This window comes from Mustela nivalis (genome assembly GCF_964662115.1).
Source record: "Mustela nivalis genome assembly, chromosome: 10".
NCBI lineage: Eukaryota > Metazoa > Chordata > Mammalia > Carnivora > Mustelidae > Mustela > Mustela nivalis.
In genome coordinates this window covers 82,412,898-82,432,845 of record NC_139029.1, presented here as the reverse complement: position 1 = coordinate 82,432,845, position 19,948 = coordinate 82,412,898, and the positions used below count along the sequence as shown (strand labels likewise).

General features: G+C 37.0%; 1 long non-coding RNA gene across 1 annotated transcript in view; it reads left to right on the top strand.

Moving 5' to 3' along the window:
- LOC309842375 overlaps positions 1-19,677 on the top strand; it is a 28,610-nt gene extending 8,933 nt beyond the window's left edge. Inside the window, exons 3-4 of the long non-coding RNA XR_014299624.1 lie at positions 16,100-16,444; positions 18,640-19,677. This is a non-coding gene — a long non-coding RNA (uncharacterized lncRNA). The remainder of the gene's footprint in view (positions 1-16,099; positions 16,445-18,639) is intronic.
- Positions 19,678-19,948: the final 271 nt, after the last annotated feature.

The following is a 19,948-nucleotide window of genomic DNA, read 5'->3' as shown; positions in this document are numbered from 1 at the left end:
ATATCATATGTATAAGGAAAAAATAAAACAAAGGCTTAGATTTTTAAATTCAATTATATTTCTATTCCCTGAGTGGCAGGGAAAGAAAGACTTGGGGAGACCATGATTAAGAATTAAAACACCGAAAACCTGGGTGGCTCAGTGGGTCAAGCCTCTGTTTTTGGCTCAGGTCATGATCTCGGGGTCCTGGGATCGAGTTCTGCATTGGGCTCTCTGCTCAGCAGGGTGCCTGCTTCCCCCTCTCTCTCTGCCTGCCTCTCTGCCTACTTGTGATCTCTGTGTGTCAAAAAAATAAATAAAATCTTTTAAAAAAAGGAATTAAAACAGCTGGGGAAAGAGCACCCTCCTTCTCTGTGGATCAATTTTGGTCAGGGACTGATTTATGAATGAAAAAAAAAAAAACTAGCTCGTTAAAGATGTAGAAAAAATTCTGAAAGAAAAATCTATTTAGAAACATTTGTTGAAATCTTGTCAGAAAATTTTACCAAAAATTAAATAAATGAAAGCTTTTAGTATCTTCATGTACCTTGAGAATGACATCTTTGCTCTAAGAATTATTTGACTCAATTATATAATGAATGTAAATTTATGCCTTTTTAATTAGACATTTTTAATTTTTGAAAATGAAGTCAGGTTTATACAAAATTAGACTCAATGTTCTGTAAAGCTTATATTCTCATCATTGGCACTATCCATACAGTGGCAGTAATTTGAAGGATGAGGTAAAATTCCTGGCTGGGATTTATGAAGCCAAAACGGGAATTACTTCAAAACGCTCAAGTGCTCAAATGATCTGACAGGGGTAGAAGAAATATTGTAAGTTGTATTAGTCATCAAGTTATCAGTGTTATTTTAAATAGTTGTGAATAGGGCCCTAGGAGTTGGATTTGATGGGAAAGAGAAAGAGGCTGCTAGAAGAAGTAGAAAGGACATGGTGGGAATGTGGACTAGATATGTGTGTTTGGGAACTTTGGGCAGCAGGAGATGAGGTGGCTGCGAGGAGTGCCCTGGCGGTGGGGGGCCAGGGAGAGGCGGGTGACAGTGATGGCGCCTTCTTTAATACCCAACTTGGACACACACCTTAGAGACACACTCAGGGTTTCCTAGGAGATTCATGAGGCAACCTTTAAAATAATATCTTGACAGTTAGTGTCCTACTTCTTAGAAACTCAAGCACTTTACCAAACACTGCACATAGCACTCAATTATAATGATTACATTTCCAAGAAACCAATGTAGGTTTCAAGAGTTTAGAAAATTGGTGACTTTAGAGATTCTCTCTCTCTTCCTCAATTCAATGCAACAAACATTAGTGAATATTATTATGTGCCAGGCACTGTGCTGGCCCCTGGGCATAAGAAGATAAATAATAAATGAACACTTGAAGAATGATTCAGATGGGTAGGCGTGTGGGTAGGGTTTGGGTAGAGACAGTTGTTGGCATGGGGCTTTGTTGAAGAGAAAATATATGGCAGATAAGGAAGAGGGGAAGAATATTTCAGATAGGGCCATTGTTCAGGAAATAGTGGGTAATATGGTAGGATATAAATACAGGACTTGGAAAGAAATCTAGTGGAAAAGTAAATATAATTTTGGCTTTTATTTACTGAACACTTTCTTGTAAAACTGGGTTAATGTCAGATTGCCATGCCTTCAGTGTTATGCTAAGAGACTTACACTTTTTGATTGGAGTAAGAGAAGAGTGATTCCCTGTGATAGAACTGTGAAGGAGTTTACAAGGCTATAGCCATGTAATCATGTCTATAATCATTGAATACTTGGGGTCAGGCATTGGGCTGACTATGTTAAACATTATCTCATTTATTAGGTCAGAATTTATTATACTCGTATGATGAGATGTGATAAGGGACCTGATTAGATGTTTAGTGATAGGGATAGAAAGGGGCAACAATTTATATAGTGTGAAGAAAGTACTTTGGGACCTTAATAGTTCATGCATTCATTCACTCACTTATTCATTCAACAAACATTTCTTAAAGTACTCTTTGCCAGGCTCTGGGCTACGTGCCAAAAGCCAGCTGTATGTGGTATGAACTTACTATGTGCCAGGAGCTATTCCAAGTGCTGTGTCTTATTATTATCACTACTACAGATGAGAAAATAAAAACATGGAGAAATCAAAAACTTATCCAAGGCCAGAGAGCTACCACTCAGGGCTTGATCCACATTGTCTGGCCCCGGAGTTTCATCCCTTAGTCCTCCACACAATGTCCCACAGGTAAATAAGACTTCTGACCTAAAACACGTTATATTTTAGTTGGGTAGAAGGACATGGAAACAAATAACTAAAATGCTCCAAGAGTATAATTCTAGTACGTAAAGTGCCATGTGTTATTTCCAGTTTTAGGTTATTTTGAATAAAACTGCTGTAAACATTCATGTTCAGGGTTCTAAGTGCACAAAAGTCTGCTTTTCTGGGTTAAATGCCTGAGTGCAACTCTTCTCGGATGGCATGGTAGCTGTGTTTAGTTTTTGAAGAAACTGGTAAAGTGTTTTCAAGGGCAGTTGTATCATTATACATTCCTAGAGGCAAAGTGTGAATGATCCAGCTTCTCTGCATCGTTGCTGCCTTTGGGGATTGTCACATTTTTTTGTTTTAGTCATTGTGATCGGTGTGCGGTGATACATCCTTGCAGGTTTCATTTGCATTTTTCCAATGGTGAATGGTGTTCAGCGTCTTTGGATGTGCTTATTTGTCATCTGTAGATCCTCTTTGTTGACATGTCTCTTCATCTTTGGCTTACTTACCAACCGAATTTTTTTCCTGTTGAGTTTTGAGAATTCTTTATATATTCTAATTACTAGTTACCAGTCCTCTATTGGATATGTGGCTTGCATATATTTTCTTCTGGTCCATAGCTTGAAGTAATAAGATCTTTCATACAGCAAAAGGTTTAATTTTGATAAAGTCTAAACTATCAATTTTTTGTTTGGTACCAAGTCTAAGAACTGTGTCTAGTCCTTAGTTGTGAGGATTTTCTTGTACATGCTCATCTAAAAGTTTTATAGTTTTATGTTTCTCATTTAAGTCCATGATCTATTTTGTGTTGATTTTCATATAAGGTAAAGGTTAGGTCAAGTTTCATTTTTTTGTTGTTCTTTTTTTCCCCTTTATTTTTATTTTCTTTCACCTATGGATGCCCAATTGCTTCAGTAATTGGTTCTCTATTATGTTTCATTGATCTGTGTGCCTATCCCTCCAACATTACCACACAGTCTTGATTACTTCAGTTATAGTATAAGTCTTGAATGCAGATAGACTGATTGCTCCCACTTTATTATTTATTTATTTATTTAAATATTTATTTATTTATTTGAGAGGGAAAGAGAGAGAGAGCACATCTGTGTGGGGGGAAGGGCAGGGGAGGGGAAGAGAAGCACACTCCCCCGAGTGTGGAGCCAGATGGACTTGGGACTCCATCCCATGACCCAAAGATCATGACTGAGCCGAAACAAAGTGTCAGATGCTCAACTGACTGAGCCAACCAGCCACCCCTCTCCCTCTTTCTTTCTTTATTTTTTTAAGGTTTTTATTTTTATTTTTATTATTTAATTATTTATTTTTAAATTAACATATAATGTATTATTTGTTTCAGGGGTGTAGGTCTGCGATTCACCAGTCTTACAGAATTCAAAGCACTCACTATAGCACATACTCTTACCAATGTCCATCATCCAGCCACCCATCCCTCCTACCCACCCTCAGTTTGTTTCCTGAGATTAAGAGTCTCTTATGGTTCGTCTCCCTCTCTGGTGTCATCTTCTTTCATTTTTCCCTCCCTTCCCCTATGACCCTCTGTAATGTTTACAAATTTGTCATACCAGTGAGATTATATGATAATTGTCATTCTCTGATTGACTTTTTTGCTAGCATAATACTCTCTAGTTTCATCCATGTCATTGCAAATGGCAAAATTTCATTATTTTTTTGATGGCTACATAGTATTCCATTTTGTGTGTGTGAGTGTGTGTGTGTGTGTGTGTGTGTGTATCACATCTTCTTTATCCATTCATCTGTTGATGGGCATCTAGGTTCTAGGTTCCATAGTTTGGCTATTGTGGACATTGCTGCTATAAATATTTGGATGCATGTGACCCTTCAGATCACTACATTTGTATCTTTGGGTTAATTACCCAGTAGTGCAATTGCTGGGTCATAGGAAAGCTCTATTTTCAACTTTTTTGAGGAACCTCCATACTGTTTTCCAGAGTGGCAGCCCCAGCTTTCATTCCCACCAACAGTGTAGTTTCTCTGCATCCTCTCCAACATCTGTTTTTTATTTTTTTTTAATTTTTTATTTATTATTTTTTTATAAACATATAATATATTTTTATCCCCAGGGGTACAAGTCTGTGAATCGCCAGGTTTGCACACTTCACAGCACTCACCAAAGCACATACCCTCCCCAATGTCCATAACCCCATCTCCCTTCTCCCAACCCCCTTCCCCCCAGCAACCCTCAGTTTGTTTTATGAGATTGTCACTTATGGTTTGTCTCCCTCCCAATCCCATCTTGTTTCGTTTATTCTTCTCCTACCCCCTTAAGCCCCTATGTTGCATCACCACTTCCTCATATCAGGGAGATCATATGATAGTTGTCTTTCTCCGCTTGACTTATTTCACTAAGCATGATACGCTCTAGTTCCATCCACATTGTTGCAAATGGCAAGATTTCATTTCTTTTGATGGCTGCATAGTATTCCATTGTGTATATATACCACATCTCCTTTATCCATTCATCTGTTGATGGACATCTAGGTTCTTTCCATAATTTGGCTATTGTGGACATTGCTGCTATAAACATTTGGGTGCACGTGCCCCTTTGGATCACTACGTTTGTATCTTTAGGGTAAATATCCAGTAGTGCAATTGCTGGGTCATAGGGCAGTTCTATTTTCAACATTTTGAGGAACCTCCATGCTGTTTTCCAGAGTGGCTGCACCAGCTTGCATTTCCACCAACAGTGTAGGAGGGTTCCCCTTTCTCCACATCCTCACCAGCATCTGTCATTTCCTGACTTGTTGATTTTAGCCATTCTGACTGGTGTGAGGTGATATCTCATTGTGGTTTTGATTTGTATTTCCCTGATGCCGAGTGATATGGAGCACTTTTTCATGTGTCTGTTAGCCATCTGGATGTCTTCTTTGCAGAAATGTCTGTTCATGTCCTCTGCCCATTTCTTGATTGGATTATTTGTTCTTTGGGTGTTGAGTTTGCTAAGTTCTTTATAGATTTTGGACACTAGCCCTTTATCTGATATGTCGTTTGCAAATATCTTCTCCCATTCTGTCAGTTGTCTTTTGGTTTTGTTCATCTGTCCTTTCTTGACTGGTTTATTTGAGCCATTCAGACTGGTGTGAGGTGGTATCTCACCGTGGTTTTGATTTGTATTTCCCTGATGCCGAGTGATGTTGAGAACTTTTTCATGTGTCTGTTGGCCATCTAGATGTCTTCTTTGCAGAAATGTCTGTTCATGTCTTCTGCCCATTTCTTGATTAGTTTGTTCGTTCTTTGGATGTTGAGTTTGATAAGCTCTTTATAGATTTTGGATACTAACGCTTTATCTGATATGTCATTTGCAAATATTTTCTCCCATTCTGTCAATTGTCTTTTGGTTTTGTTGACTGTTTCCTTTGCTATGCAAAAGCTTTTGATCTTGATGAAGTCCCAATAGTTCATTTAAAAAAATTTTTTTATTTATTTATTTGACAGATAGAGATCACAAGCAGGCAGAGAGGCAGGCAGATAGAGAGGAAGGGAAGCAGACTCCCTGCTGAGCAGAGAGCCCAATGTGGGGCTTGATCCCAGGACCCTGGGATCACGATCCGAGCTGAAGACAGAGGCTTCAACCCACTGAGCCACCCAGGCACTCCCCAATACTTTATTTTTGCCTTGCTTCCCTTACCTTTGGCGATACACACACACACACACACACACACACACACACACAAATAAGGGTAAACATGATGAAGGGATGGAATATGAGTGTAAAGATGAAAATGAAAAAGATTTTAAAAAAGAATTGATAAGAAGTTGGTGGAAAAAGTGAAAAAAAAAAAAAAAGGAGGAAATGTGATCAGGCTGGAGCCTAAAACAAAGCCATATGCTAGATTGAGAATATATTTTGGTCTGTTAGAAGAAACTGTATCCCAAAATTTTAAAGAAATAAAAACTTGTATGAATACAAAAAAAATTAGGTAAAATACAATGAAGGGATAGAATATAATTATAAAAATGAGAATTAAAAAAGATTTTTAAAAATTCATAAGATAAAGTAGTTATAATAGGTTAAAATGGGAAAGAGGACAAATTTAAAAAGTAGAAAAAGAAAGTTAAAAATAATTTCACTTTGAAAGACTAAAGAATCATGGGGAAAAAGCCATGAATCCTATGTGCTGTATTCCCCTAGCATTGCTATTTTGTAGTTCTCTTTGATCAGTAAACTTGGTCTCGGCTGGATGTTCTTCCTAATCTTCTGGGGAAGGGGCCTGTTGCAGTGATTCTCAAGTGTCTTTGCCTGAGGTGGAATTGCACCACCATTGTCAGGGGCCAGGCTGAGTAATCTGCTCAGTTTCGCTCTTGGTAGCTTTTATTCCCTGATTGCTTTCCATAGAGCTTTGAAGGGCAGGAATGAAAATGGTGGCCTCCTAGTCTCTGGCCCAGAGGAGCTGAGAACTTGGGACCTCACTCCTCAGTGCACCGTCAGAGAAAAGCAGCCAATCACTCCTGTCTCCCTGGCCTCCAGCCGCACTCCCATCACACCCAGCCTGTGACTGAGCATTTCTATCTCTGGCGCACGGTCTGTTTGGAGTCTCCAAACCCAGCAGATTTCTGTTGTACACTCCCGCGCCACTCTTCCTGGTGGAGGAAGGAGAAAGTCTCCCTAGATCTGCCACTTGTGGGGTCCCTGCTTGAAGAGAAGTGGCTTGGATCACGGTTGATGGCAGCCCCGAGGTGAGAGGCTACTCCTCAGCTCCATCTCTGTAGTCGGCTTCCCCGCTCTGACACTTGGGAGCTCTGCCACACTCAGGCACCCCCAGTCTTTCTGTGACCCCAAGGTTTCTGAGGGCACACTGACCCAGTGAGGGCTGAATCCCTCGCTTAGCCACTGGAGTGATGTCCCTCCGTGGACTAGACTTCTAAAAGCTCCAATTTTGTGCTCCACTGCTCTCTCACTTGGTGGTAAGTGGCTGACAGAGGCTCCTTCCCCCTGCAGTCTATCTTTCCAAATATCAGCTTGGATTCACTTCTTCACATGTCCTACCTTCCAGAAAGTGGTAGCTTTTCTGTTCATAGAATTGTTGCTATTCTCTTCCATTTCTTGTTGAGTTTGTAGGTGTTCAGAATGGTTTGATAACTATCTAGTTGAATTCCTGGAACCGGATAAAATTTAGGTTTCCTACTCCTCTGCCATCTTTTTCCACCCACCTCCTCCCTATTTATTTTTTATAAATTGTTTTAACTATTCCAGTTCCTTTGTCTTTCCATATAAATTTTAGAACAGTCTTGTCTATATCTATAAGACATCTTACTGAATTTTGATGAGAATTGTATTAAATCTTGTATATAGATTTGGGGAGAAGTAACAGCATTTTGTGCCTACTGCTCCAATCTATGAATCTGTTATGTCTCTTAATTTAGTAGATCTTCTTTGATTTCTTTCATAAGTGTTTTTTACTTCTCAACATATAAGTCCTGTCCTTGTTTTGGTAGATTTACACCTGTTTTTTTTTTTTTTTTTTTTGAGCAATTTTAAATGGTATTGCATTTTCAATTTCAGCATTTATTTGTTCATTAAGAATATATAGAAATATAATTGATTTTTGTATGTTAATGTCCTGTGCCCTTGCTGAATTCATTTATTAGTTTGGGAAGTACTACAGGTTCCTTTGTAGATTCCTTAGGACTTTCTACATAAACAATCATATCATCTGAAAATAGAAGCTGATTCATTTTTTTCTCTCCAATCTCTTTGCCTTTCCCCTCCCTTTCTTTCCTTATCCTTATTTACTAGCTAGAACTTCCAGAACTATAGTGGAAAGAGGGGTATCACTGCCTTGTTTCTGGTCTGGGTGGTGGGGATAGATGTGTGTACAGTCAGTCTTTTGTCATTATCTGTAGTTTTTGGTAAATTTTAATAATCAAACTGAGGGAGTTCCACTCCATGTCTAGTTTTCTGGGAGTTTTTAAAAACCATGAATGAATAATGATTATTTTCTAATGCTTTTTCTACACCAATTGATATAACAAAATGTTTTCTCTTCTTTAGCCTGTTAACATGATGGGTTATATTGATTGATTTTTAAACATTAAACCAGCCAGAATAAACCTCACTTGGTCATAGTGTATAATTCCTTTTGTATTTTATTGAATTCTATTGGGTAATATTTTATTAAGGATTTGTGTATCTATGCTCAAGAAGAATGTTGATCTGCAGTTTTCATTTTTCTAATGTCTTTGTCAGATAATGTTAACTTTACCAAAGTGCTAGCTTTCCCCTATTCTGTTATTTGGGAGACATTGTGCAGAATTGGTATTTGTTTTTTAAAGTTGGATAGAATTCTCCAATGAAACCACCTCTATTTCAAGATTTCTTATTTGGTAGTTTTTACTTGGTGAATTCAATTTCCTTAATAGTTAGAGGTATATTCAAATTATCTACTTCATATTAGCTTAATTGTGGTAGCTTGAGAAATTGGCTCATTTCTCCTACTTTGTCAAACTTGTGTATGTAGGATTATTCAGTTTCCCCCATTTTCCTTTTGGTGTCTGCAGGGTCTGTAGTAAGATCCTCCATATCATTACTGGTATTGGTGATTCATGTCTTTTCTCTTTGCACTTTGTCAGTGAGACTTGCTAGCAGCTTGTCAATTTTATTGATCTTTAGAAAAATAGCTCTTTACTTCATTGATTTTTTTCCCTCTGTTTTCCTGTTTTTAAATTCAATGATTTCTGCTCTTTATTTTTCCTTTCCTTTTGCTTACTTTGAGTTCAGTTTGCTCTTCTGTTCTTCTTTTTCTAGATTCTTGAAATGGGAGATTAGATTATTGATGTGAAACTTCTTATTTTCTAACATATGCCTTTCATACTATAAAGGTCCCACTCAGCCCTCTTTTAGTTACAACCCACAAATTTTGATATATTTCTTTTTCATTTAGTTCAGTGAAATTTTCTTTTAGTTGAAGATTTCCTCTTTCATCTATGTATTATTGTGTTGTTTAGTTTCCAATTTTGTATATTTTCCTGTTATGTTTCTCTTATAGATTTCTAATTTGATGTGGTTGGAATATGTACTCTGAATAACTTCAATTTTTAAAAATTTGTTGAGATTTTTTTTTATGTTTTTCATACCAACACTCATAATGTTGTGTTCCTTGTACCCACCAACCCCAAAAAACACCAAACAATTTACAGCTTTCTAGACATCAACTGGGTATCTTATAATTTAATTTAGTTCTGCCACTAACTAGTCATAGGCTTAAGGACTCAGTTCCATAAGACTGTCCTTGCTTCAGACACTAGTTGCAAGTAATGGGTCTCCATGGTTTGGTTCAACCTGGCTACAAAGTTGAGGTTTGCCACAAACCTCCCTCAAATTTGATAATTTGCTGAAACAGCTTGAAAACTCAGGAAAACATTTACTTGTGCTTATTAGTTTATTATATACAAATCAATAGCCAGATGAAGAGGCATAAACAGCAATGTCCAGAAGGATCCTGAGCAGAGACTCTTCTGTCTCCAGGAAGTTGAGGTGTACCAGTTTTTTGGCATATAGATGTTTTCAGCAACCTAGAAACTTCCTGTATCCTGCATTTAGGAATTTTTGTGGAAACTACATCATGTAGGCATGATTAAGTACTAACTCAATCTCTAGACCTTCCTCCTTCTCTAAAGAATGTGGGCGGGGCTGAAAGTTTCAAATTCTTTTTTCTCCTAAAGGATGTATTATTATTATTATTAGAGAGACAGAGGGAGGGAGAGAGCGAGCAAGCATGCGAGTGAATGGGGGGAGGGGCAGAGGGAAAAGGAGAGGGACAGAATCTCAGGAAGGCTCCTTGCTGAGTGAAGAGCTTGATGCAGGGCCCAATGTGGGCTCATCCCACAACCCCAAAATTATGGCCTGAGCAGAAATCAAGATTTGGCTGCTCAAATGACTGAACCACCCAGGGACCCCAGAAATTTCCAAGCTCCTAATCATGGCTTGGTCTTCTGGTTATCAGCCCCCATCCTAAAACTATCCAGGAGCCCATTAAGAGTTGCCTCATTTGAACAATAGAAATGAAGGGGAAATCAAGACATTCTCAGATAAAGGAAAACTGAGAGAATTATTTGTCATTAATAGACTTACTGTAAAAGAATGCATCTCCTTTTTTTTTTTTTTTTAAATCACCCAGGAAATTCCAAAAGATTTAGGAGCTCTGTGTCAGGAACTGAAGTAAAAATTGAAGTATTAAGAAAAAATGTTGCTCCTAACATCCATATCTCTTAGGAAATTACAAGGTTTTTAGGAGCTCTGTGACAGGAACAAGGGGCAGAGACTAAATATGTATTTCCTGTAATATCACACTTGCCTATATGGTGTTATCTGAAGTTCATATGCTGATAATGAAGGTTATAGATGTGAGGTAAGGAGGAAAAAAGAAAATGATGATAGTTTGGGTTAAGCACCATAGAATACATTAAAAAGGGAAAAATAAAAGAAAGCTGGGTACCCTCTTATGGTTCCAAATCATAAATTTTTGGTTACAAAAATCTGTAGAGTTTATCCCCTTGTGCTCCCTCACACTCACCCCACCCCACCCACAATTTCTTACCTTCAGAGAGGCAAGGACAAAATCCAGATTCACATAGCTCATGAATGGTGAAAGTTTATTCAAACTTAGATCTGTCTCCAAAGTTTATTCTAAAGCCTACATAGGTTAAGGAACTGAGAGTTTGGTATTAATTACATGGCTCCCTTAGAGGTGAACATGGCAGAATTTAAGAATAAGGGGCACCTGGGAGGCTCAGTGGGTTAAAGCCTCTGCCTTCAGCTAAGGTCATGATCCCAGGGTCCTGGGATCCAGCCCCACATCAGGCTCTCTGCTCAGTGGTGAGCCTGCTTCTCCCCTCTTACTCTGCCTGCCTCTCTGCCTACTTGTGATCTCTCTCTGTCAAATAAATAAATAAAATCTTAAAAACAAAAAGAAGAGTAAATGAAACAAGATGGGATTGGGAGGGAGACAAACCATAAGTGACTCTTAATCTCACAAAACCAACTGAGGGTTGCTGGGGGGAGGGGAGTTGGGAGCAGAGGGGTGGGGTTATGGACATTGGGGAGGGTATGTGCTTTGGTGAGTGCTGTGAAGTGTGTAAACCCGGTGATTCACAGACCTGTACCCCTGGGGATAAAAATATATGTTTATAAAAAATAAAAAATTAAAAAAAAAAGAAGAAGAAAAAGATGATGTTGGTGTAGATATGAGCTTTAGGGAAGATGGAGAAGAAGAAAGAAAGTCAGAGGATATTTTTGCTAATCTATATTGCCATTTGCTGATTTTTCTGTGCCAAGGATTTATTTTCTTTATAAAGAAAAGAATACCTACATTATTTTTTGTTAGGATTTTTGTAAGGATAATGCAGGAAAAAACTGTAAAGCATCTAAGGCAGTGTACAAATACTCTTATATGTTCAAATTTAATACTACTTAATATCCTGAACATAATTGCTTATAACTTTTCTGTTCAATGAAAGGAAGTCAAATTAGAAACATAGCAAATGAGTATTTTCTAATAATTCGAACTCCTTAAAGTGGAACTGGAAAAAAATACTCACATTCACTTTTGTATGCATTAAGCCCCTGGAAGAATAAATAGGACATTTATAATGTTGGTTCTTTGTTGCAGAGTGGGGTACAGTGGGGTCTAGCTGGTCTAGCTTAGCTTTGTTGTTGAACTGGGCAGATGGGTTGGAGGGAGACTTTTGCTTATACTATTTTATAGTTAAAAAAATCTGATCCCTGTGAATATATTGATTATCTAATTTTATAAAAGAACAAAAAAGGTAGAATTGGCAATCTTAAGAATTTACCCATACCCTTTTCCAGGAGTGTTTGGGTTGAGAGTGCCTGCCCATTAACCAGGGAAGTTGTAGAGAGCTATTCCTTCCATGAATGAAAAGCAGAATTTGATGGCCTCTATTGTCCCTGTGGTATGATTCCTGAAATTTGAGTGGATTCTCTATTCTCCCAGGCTTTATTCATGAAATATACACTAAGCACATGCTATAGTGAGTTTGTTTATGTAGTGAAATCCAACAAATACTGCTTCTAATTGCATGCTTTGTCTACTTTTTATATTGGCTAGATCACCTTTGTCAACTAAGAAGGCTTTGCATTAAAGGAGAGATTCTGCTACACCTAAAATCACAGAACTAACGTTGAAAACATTGTCCTGTCAATACCTAAGTGCCGATGTAGCCCCTTGATTGATGGGAGCAGAATGACCTATTGACCCACATTGGCATTATCCAAGGGCCAACATTATCAGTCAGTTCTCCTTTCATAAAGGAGACAGGGTGCCCAATATCATTTATTTATAGAAAGAAACTGCACTGGGCTCCTTATCTTTCTTAGTTTGACTTTTGTTCTGACTTGTGAATCCTGTTTTGGATTCTAGTGCTGTTGACCTCTCATCTGCTGGCCCTGACATGAACTATGCTCTGTGGCTAGGTTTAAATATTTGCTTTGTCTCTGTTTAGAATTATACTTTCTTTCCTCTTCAATCTCTGATGGGCCTTGAAAATTTCTTTTCAACTTTCCAAAGAGAACCCTTTTTAAAATCACTGTTATCATGGAGTTGCCTCTATAATTATTTTGGCATTAAATTTCATTCTCTGTACAACAGTAGAATTACCACATGATGTAAAGGGGCCCCTTGTTATTGTCATCTGGTCAACCCAGTATTGTTGTGGAATCTTGTGACCTTTTACAATGTGTCATAATTGTAATGAACTTTTATTTGTGTGTTATTTTATTGAGCACAGTTCATCAAGGTTGATAAAATAAAGTACAAATATGCAGAAGCACTGTGGATTTCCTTTCCTCAAATCAATTTTCCTTTCTCTCAGTTAAGTCTGGAAAATGAATATTACTAAGACGAAACTGTAAAAAATTTACCAATATTGACATCATCTGTCTAGTGAGTGGGTAGTAAAGGACTCACCTTTTAGAAGCAAATGGATCCTTTCAGGTAACTTCAGCACCAAACAGTATGCCAGAGATGTTCACTCTTACATGAGTTAGGCAATTTATGATCAGATTTCCCTCAACTTCAAAAGTTGCAAGTACTGCTAGATAACTGTCCGATCAAGCTCATTTCATGCAATATTGAATAGAATCCAAGTTAGTCTTCAGTCGGTTGGCTTCCACAGGAGGCACCTTTCTATAATGACTCAGAATTGAGAAATTTTTATCAGCCACTCTTAAGAGAGGAATGTTGTGAAATTGGAACACATTTTAATATTAAGAGTCTGCTTTTACAACTACAGATTTCCCCAGGGACAGACTTTTTATTACCAATTGATTACTTGGTGCTACATCACTAGGCAAAAATTCCCCAGAGTTCAGTTACCTCTTGGTCACATTTAGTTTGATAAGAATATTTAACTGAGGAGTGTACCAAATATTTGCCATGCCTTGTTCCTTAAAACTTAGGTTATATTAAAATAATTGTAAGATACTTTTTGCTTTGGATTTTTGTAGGCTTGTAAGCATCAGATTTATAAGCACTAAAACAGAAAAATATATAAAAAATAAATACATTAAAACATTTTTATCACTAAAAAGGTAAGATATTAATATAATTGTCATATACCTCAATACTTATTTATTTCAGTTAAAATAAGTAAGGAGAATAACTTTCACAGTTGACTTCTGATTTTAGAGAAACAATAGGCTAGTCATAAAAATTTTAGGCCTTGACTGACAATTCTATCATTTTATTTTAGCATTCACTGTTGCAAAAAGTACTGCTGAAACTACCTGATTTTAACTGTTTTGAAAAACACTTTCTCAGAAACTTTGGAATTCCTACTTTCTGCCCCATCAGCTCTCTGTTCTTTTGGGATTTCAGTTAAAAGTAGTTAAGACTTTCTCACTATAATATCTCCTATATTACTTACCATCTTTTCTGTATTTTCTTTACTTTTATCTCTCCATGCTTCACTTTGATGATTTTATTCAAATTTTGCTCTTTGTTCACTATTTCTGTCCTCAGCTGTGCATAATTTAATTTTAGAGTCATCCATTGACTTTCTAATATCAGTTGTATTCTTCATGTCCAGAATTTCCATTTGATTTTATTTTATAGCCTATATTTTTTGTCATATTTATTAATATTTTTTGTCTTTTTTGACATATTAATAAAGGCTTAACGTCTGTGTATCAATTTTCATCATCTGAATCTCCCAAATCTGTTTTCTCTTATTTCTTTTGGTTTTTAATTACATTGTCTTGTTACTTTTGATGTGCTGAACAATGTATTATGAAAACTATAAAATTAATTGGAAGCATATGAGAGTGCTGTCTCTGGCCTTACTAACTGTATTTTTTTTTCTTATCAAGAGTGTAGGAGCATTAGCCATCCCAGACCAACTCATTCTAATTATAGAAATTAATATGATATGAAGTTGTGTTTTAGTCCCTGCAAAGGTTGAACTATTTCTGGTTTATCCTTCTTCCTAGACTCAACCCTTTGGGATTATAACCCAAAGTGTAGAGTGTTTCACCAGAGAAAGTTTGTTCCCCTATCATATAAAGTTTCCAGAATGTCAGTTCAGCATCTCAGTGTCTTTTCTAAAAGAAGCAGAAGTCTTCAGAAAAAGTGGCCTTGAATGCAGGGATTTCTTCTCTGGGTTCCGTTCTCTCCCATGATCAGTTTGTATTTATAGACAATGTTGATGAACTAAAAATCAAATTGTATCTTCTTAAGCCTTAGTTATATTATTCCACATCCCACCTCCTCAAGAAACTTATGATGAAACCTTAAAAATCCATTTTGGATCTGTGTCATTCTTTGACCACATAATTACCTTGCCTCAGCAGATGTACAGAATCTATACATGGACCCTTTCTTGATTTTATTGATATTTATCAGAATAAATACTTGAAGGAAGTTTCTGCCAAGGGATAGGAATATTTTAAAAAATTTGTGAGAGAAGAAAGTTTGGTTTTATTGATTTTTATTTATTCAGTCTACATAATTGGTGGCATTAATAATTTGATCGTCAATTTGCCTTGTTTTGGATAAACTAATGTATGTCACAGAAGTGGACATATTGGGTAAACTTTTGACTTTTTGACATGAAGAAAAATAACAAAGTGCTAAAAAGAGGCTAGATAGAGATTCGTAGACTCTGGATTCAAGAACTTGCTTGGTTACTCATTATTTATGTCGCCTTGGGAAAATCACTTACTCTCTTCAGTTTTCTCATTTATAAAATATAGAGAATAAACTTGAGTCAAAATTTTTCCTCACAGTATAATCCTTTTTTTCCCAAGGGAAACTTACATAGAAAGTCAAAATTAGAAAAACAAACAAACCCCCAAAACCACAGCTAAATTGGATGTGACATTGTGGTTAGTGTGTGTGTGTCCTGGGTTACAGCAGGTGCAGATTTGCCCTGCCTTTGCTTTTGGGGTGGTTCCAGGATTTTGTGGAGTAAATAATCATGATGTCTGTTCTAGGTCTTCAGAACACAAGTCTAAGAGTGATGTTACATTCATTGCAGGACACTGGTGAGAACAGAGATTGAAGGTTATTTGAAGGTTAGAGCATTCCTTGAAAGAAAATATTTCCAAGTGATTTCTGCTGATGCTCTTTTCATGAACCTGTTACTATTTCTGGCAACAACTCAGCAATGAGGTTGGAAGTGGCTGCCATAGAACTTGAAAAGAGAGAAGAGATTCACACTGAGGATCAATAGGAAGAGATTCACACTGAGGATCAATAGGAAGGGGATAGGGATTCAGTGAAGGATATTTTCCAAGATGACTTTTCCAGAGAGTAATTTAAAGTGTTTTCCTTTCTTTTAATTCAGGACCGATATTCCTAAAGACATGAGGCTGGTGATGTATTTCTAGAAGAAGCATCATAAGCAAGTCATTGTTTTTGCCTGCTTGACCTTTACCATCCTGATGCCAGCAATTACCCTGTTTACTGCTATCTAAAAAGAAAAATGCTGTGTGGAAGGTCTTGTCTACTGTTATTTGAACATTTGGAGAAGTCATGGAAGAAAAATAAAAGTTGATTAATGTGATCAGGAGAGAGCAAATGGAGAGAACTTCAATAGCAAATTTTTTTCTTAACATACTAGGTAGTTTTGACCTAAGTCTGTTTGTTAGGCTATGTTGAATTAGTGGGTGGCAAACAACAACAAAAGATGGTAAGTACTGTGATTACAACTAAAGAGGGTGGTACTAAGCCTGCTGGTGGTGACAGATTTCTTTGACTTGGGTAGATTTCAGAAGATTGAAATACAGGATGACTGGTTTCTCTCAAGCAAGCTTTTTCTAGACTATCTGAAATAGATTGATTGAGTGTTGCTGAAAGTTTAATAATCTCAGAGTGATCTAGAAATGGAAAAAAAAAACTATAAATTTTTGACATCTAAATACTGGGTCAGAACTAGATAGAAGTGAAAAAAAGGGTATAGCTTGTTGTATACTCTCCTCTTTTGTCTTATGTTAAGGAAATAAACTATATGTTTGAAGTGGGTCCAGCTATGGTCTGTAAACATACACAAAATTTTATAGTTTTTCAGCAGGTTAAGAGGGATTTCTTTAATACATCTATCCATCTATCTACTTATCTATCTATCTATCTATCTATCTATCTAATCACCTACCTATTTTCCCACAAATCTATCAGATCTGAAAACTGGAAGAATGTGTAGTTTTTCTTTGTAACTTTCTTGACCAGGTGATGCTAATACTGCAAAGTATCTCCTTCCTAGCAGACTATGACCTCATTGTGACCTGGCACTCAATTTATTGAAACACCTTGTTCATTATTTTTAAAGCCTTTTAGGGAAATAAAAGTGAAGATATAAAATTGGTTTTGTCTTTGTTTTTGCCTTAAAAAAAAAAAAAAGATTTATTTGTGTTCAGGGAAGGGGAAAAGGGAGAGGGAGAGAGAATCTCAGACAGATTCCCTACTGAGCATGGAGCCAGACGCAGGGCTCAGTGTCATGATCCCAAGATCATGACCTGAGCTGAAAGTAAGAGTCAGGTGTTTAACTGACTGAGCCACCCACGTGCCCCTGTTTTTGTTTTTTGTAAGGAGGATAACTTTCTCTTTTGCTAACCTAATAGGGAATTTAACTTTCATGTATATTCCAAGCTTAATTCTTGCAATAGAACTCACCTACAGTGTCCCTGTGGTTGGAATTTTAAACCTGCTATCATGAGCATAGCAATTTATCTCTGTGGCTGGATGGGGCTTAGGAAAAGAGGCACACAGAGGGGATTTGACAAATTTAAAATTGGCTTTTAGTTTGTATGTTGAAAGAATTCTAAGAGCAAGAAATTACGCCTTGAAAAGAGTTAGGAAATAACTGTTCAAAGCTTTTTACCAGTATATTTTTCACAACGATCTGTAATTTTGAAAGATGACTACAGTCGAGTGACCTTTTTGTAGACTGGAGAATTGAAATAGTCCAGCCCCTCTGTTTAATAGATCACCAAGCTCATTAGTATGTTGAGGAAGGACAAAATTATCCCATGCCCCAAAGTAATTAGGAACTGAAGTGATTTTTGTAGTGAAGCCCAAATTAAAATTTAGCTATAATTTTCATGAAATTCATTGGTTGATGTAGTATTGTCCCTTTCATTGCTGAAGCCAGTAAGCTGTAAGAATATGATAATGCAATATTGAGAAGGAATTTTGATTCTATTCACTTCTTTATTTGGCTGCCTAATGATTCTGGAAGAGAAGATAATAGAAGTGGATACCTCATTTTATGCAATTGGAAAAGTACTTGATAATGTACTTCAAAAATATATTAAATACATTTTAAATGCACTTTGGGAAATATTTATTTATAAGACTGTTAATATTTTGTAAATTAAATATTTCAGACTCATGCTTACTATATTTGTAAGTTCAAGTCTTTTCTATTTCTTAAACTTAAATTTGGACATATCTGCCTCTTGAAGTGAGGGTAGATGGGAAGGAAATAATAGGTAAAAGAAAGATAAGAAGATGGCTAACGGGGGAAGAAAGTAAAACCCTATCTGGAAGCAGAATTCTTCATTGTAGGTGTTTGGGAAAAAGGAAAAGCAGAACTCACAATGCACCTGATGAAGGTGAGCAATCTTTAAGAAAGAGAGCAAACAACACTGTTAAGACAAAACCTTTTCTGTTGTGTACTAGGGAGAGTGAGATTACTGTGCCTATCTGGTGAGTCAGGTTTATCAGTGACTATCCTTGTAGGTGTAAGCAAAACAAGCCCACTTGTAATACACAATTAACATCTCCCTTCTACTGCCACAACCAGTCATGAATGATCCAATTTTGAGTAACAGTGTTTATCTTGAAAGAGCTCACAACACTTCACAGACACTTTCTCTCTTTCTTTAGATCTCTCATGCTTCCAGACAAGCCCACACTGCATCTCCACCTCCTCAGCTCACAAGGAAGTTGTTGACTGACAGACTCAGTGTACGAAGCTGCCCAGCCCTGCCAAATGCTGGGTTTGGAGCTAGCAGGAGGTGCTTTTGGGTGTTCTGTTGGGATCTCCCTCATCATTTTTTCATAGCCTCTCTGAATTTGCTCTTGCCACCTGCCCAGGTCTATGGTAAAATGCACACTTGGAAAGGTTGCAGTCAACTCTACTTCTAAGATCAGCGAGCATGTGATACGCTTCCCCATCCTCCTTTGCCCCCTTCCTGCTCTCATTGCCTCCCTGGAAGGCGGTGAGAATGTCTACTTCACTGGAAGAAATATTAAAGCCCAGAGAGTATTTGCTGCATCTTCTGATCATTCAATAACTGTCAAAGAAGAACTGGAGTTTCCTCTGTCCTCCTCACAACTCCTAAATGTGGAGTCACTTCTCCTTATCGATGTTCAACTTTCAGTAAAGAGCAGATACTATTTTTTTGAAGAGGCTAAGAAAGCATGAAATACTGACATGAACAAAGTTCAGAAGTCTAATTAGTTGAGTTATAACCCAGCCCTTGCTGGCTGATTGGCTTTGTCCTGTAGTTGCCTAATGTATAAAGTAAGATGATGAAGCCTAGCTCGTGGGAGAGCATTGCAAGAATGATGAATAGTGGAAGTGTTCTGTAGGCCACAAAGATTCACAAAATTGTTATAGTTACTTGGATTTTTTATTTTAAGGATGCATGCTTTCATAAAAATCCAGAAAATTTAGCAATTTCTCGTAAAATTAGATGGCGGGAAAGTTGAGCACTTTATACCATTTGACTTTGGAGCAGGCAAAGGCAGAAGGAAAATGGAAAAAAATTCTGATTCGCCCTACTATGTCTTTTAGGTGATTGCAGGGGGCACCATCAAAAGTTTACACTATAGAAAAATGCTAGTTTACTAGCAGCTTCTGTTTCTCTTGCTGCACCTTATTTTTGCATGGATCTGAGGAAGTTAAAAGCAGTGATAACATTAAAGGTCAGATGAATTATTACTATAGTGTTCAGGCCAAATTTCTGATAGAGTTTTCCAAAAATGTATAAAGAATCATTCTTAAGAGCCTGTCTCAATGAATTGTTCTTTATTTGCCATGCGGAACTTTGTAAATATTTAACTTCCTTCAGAGGTTGGAATGTACAAATATGATTTATTATTTCTAATGATTGGAAAGAAGCTTGGTATCTGCAAACAAAAGGTATGAGTTGAAAGAGAATGCATAATACAATGCATTTCTTTATTAGTG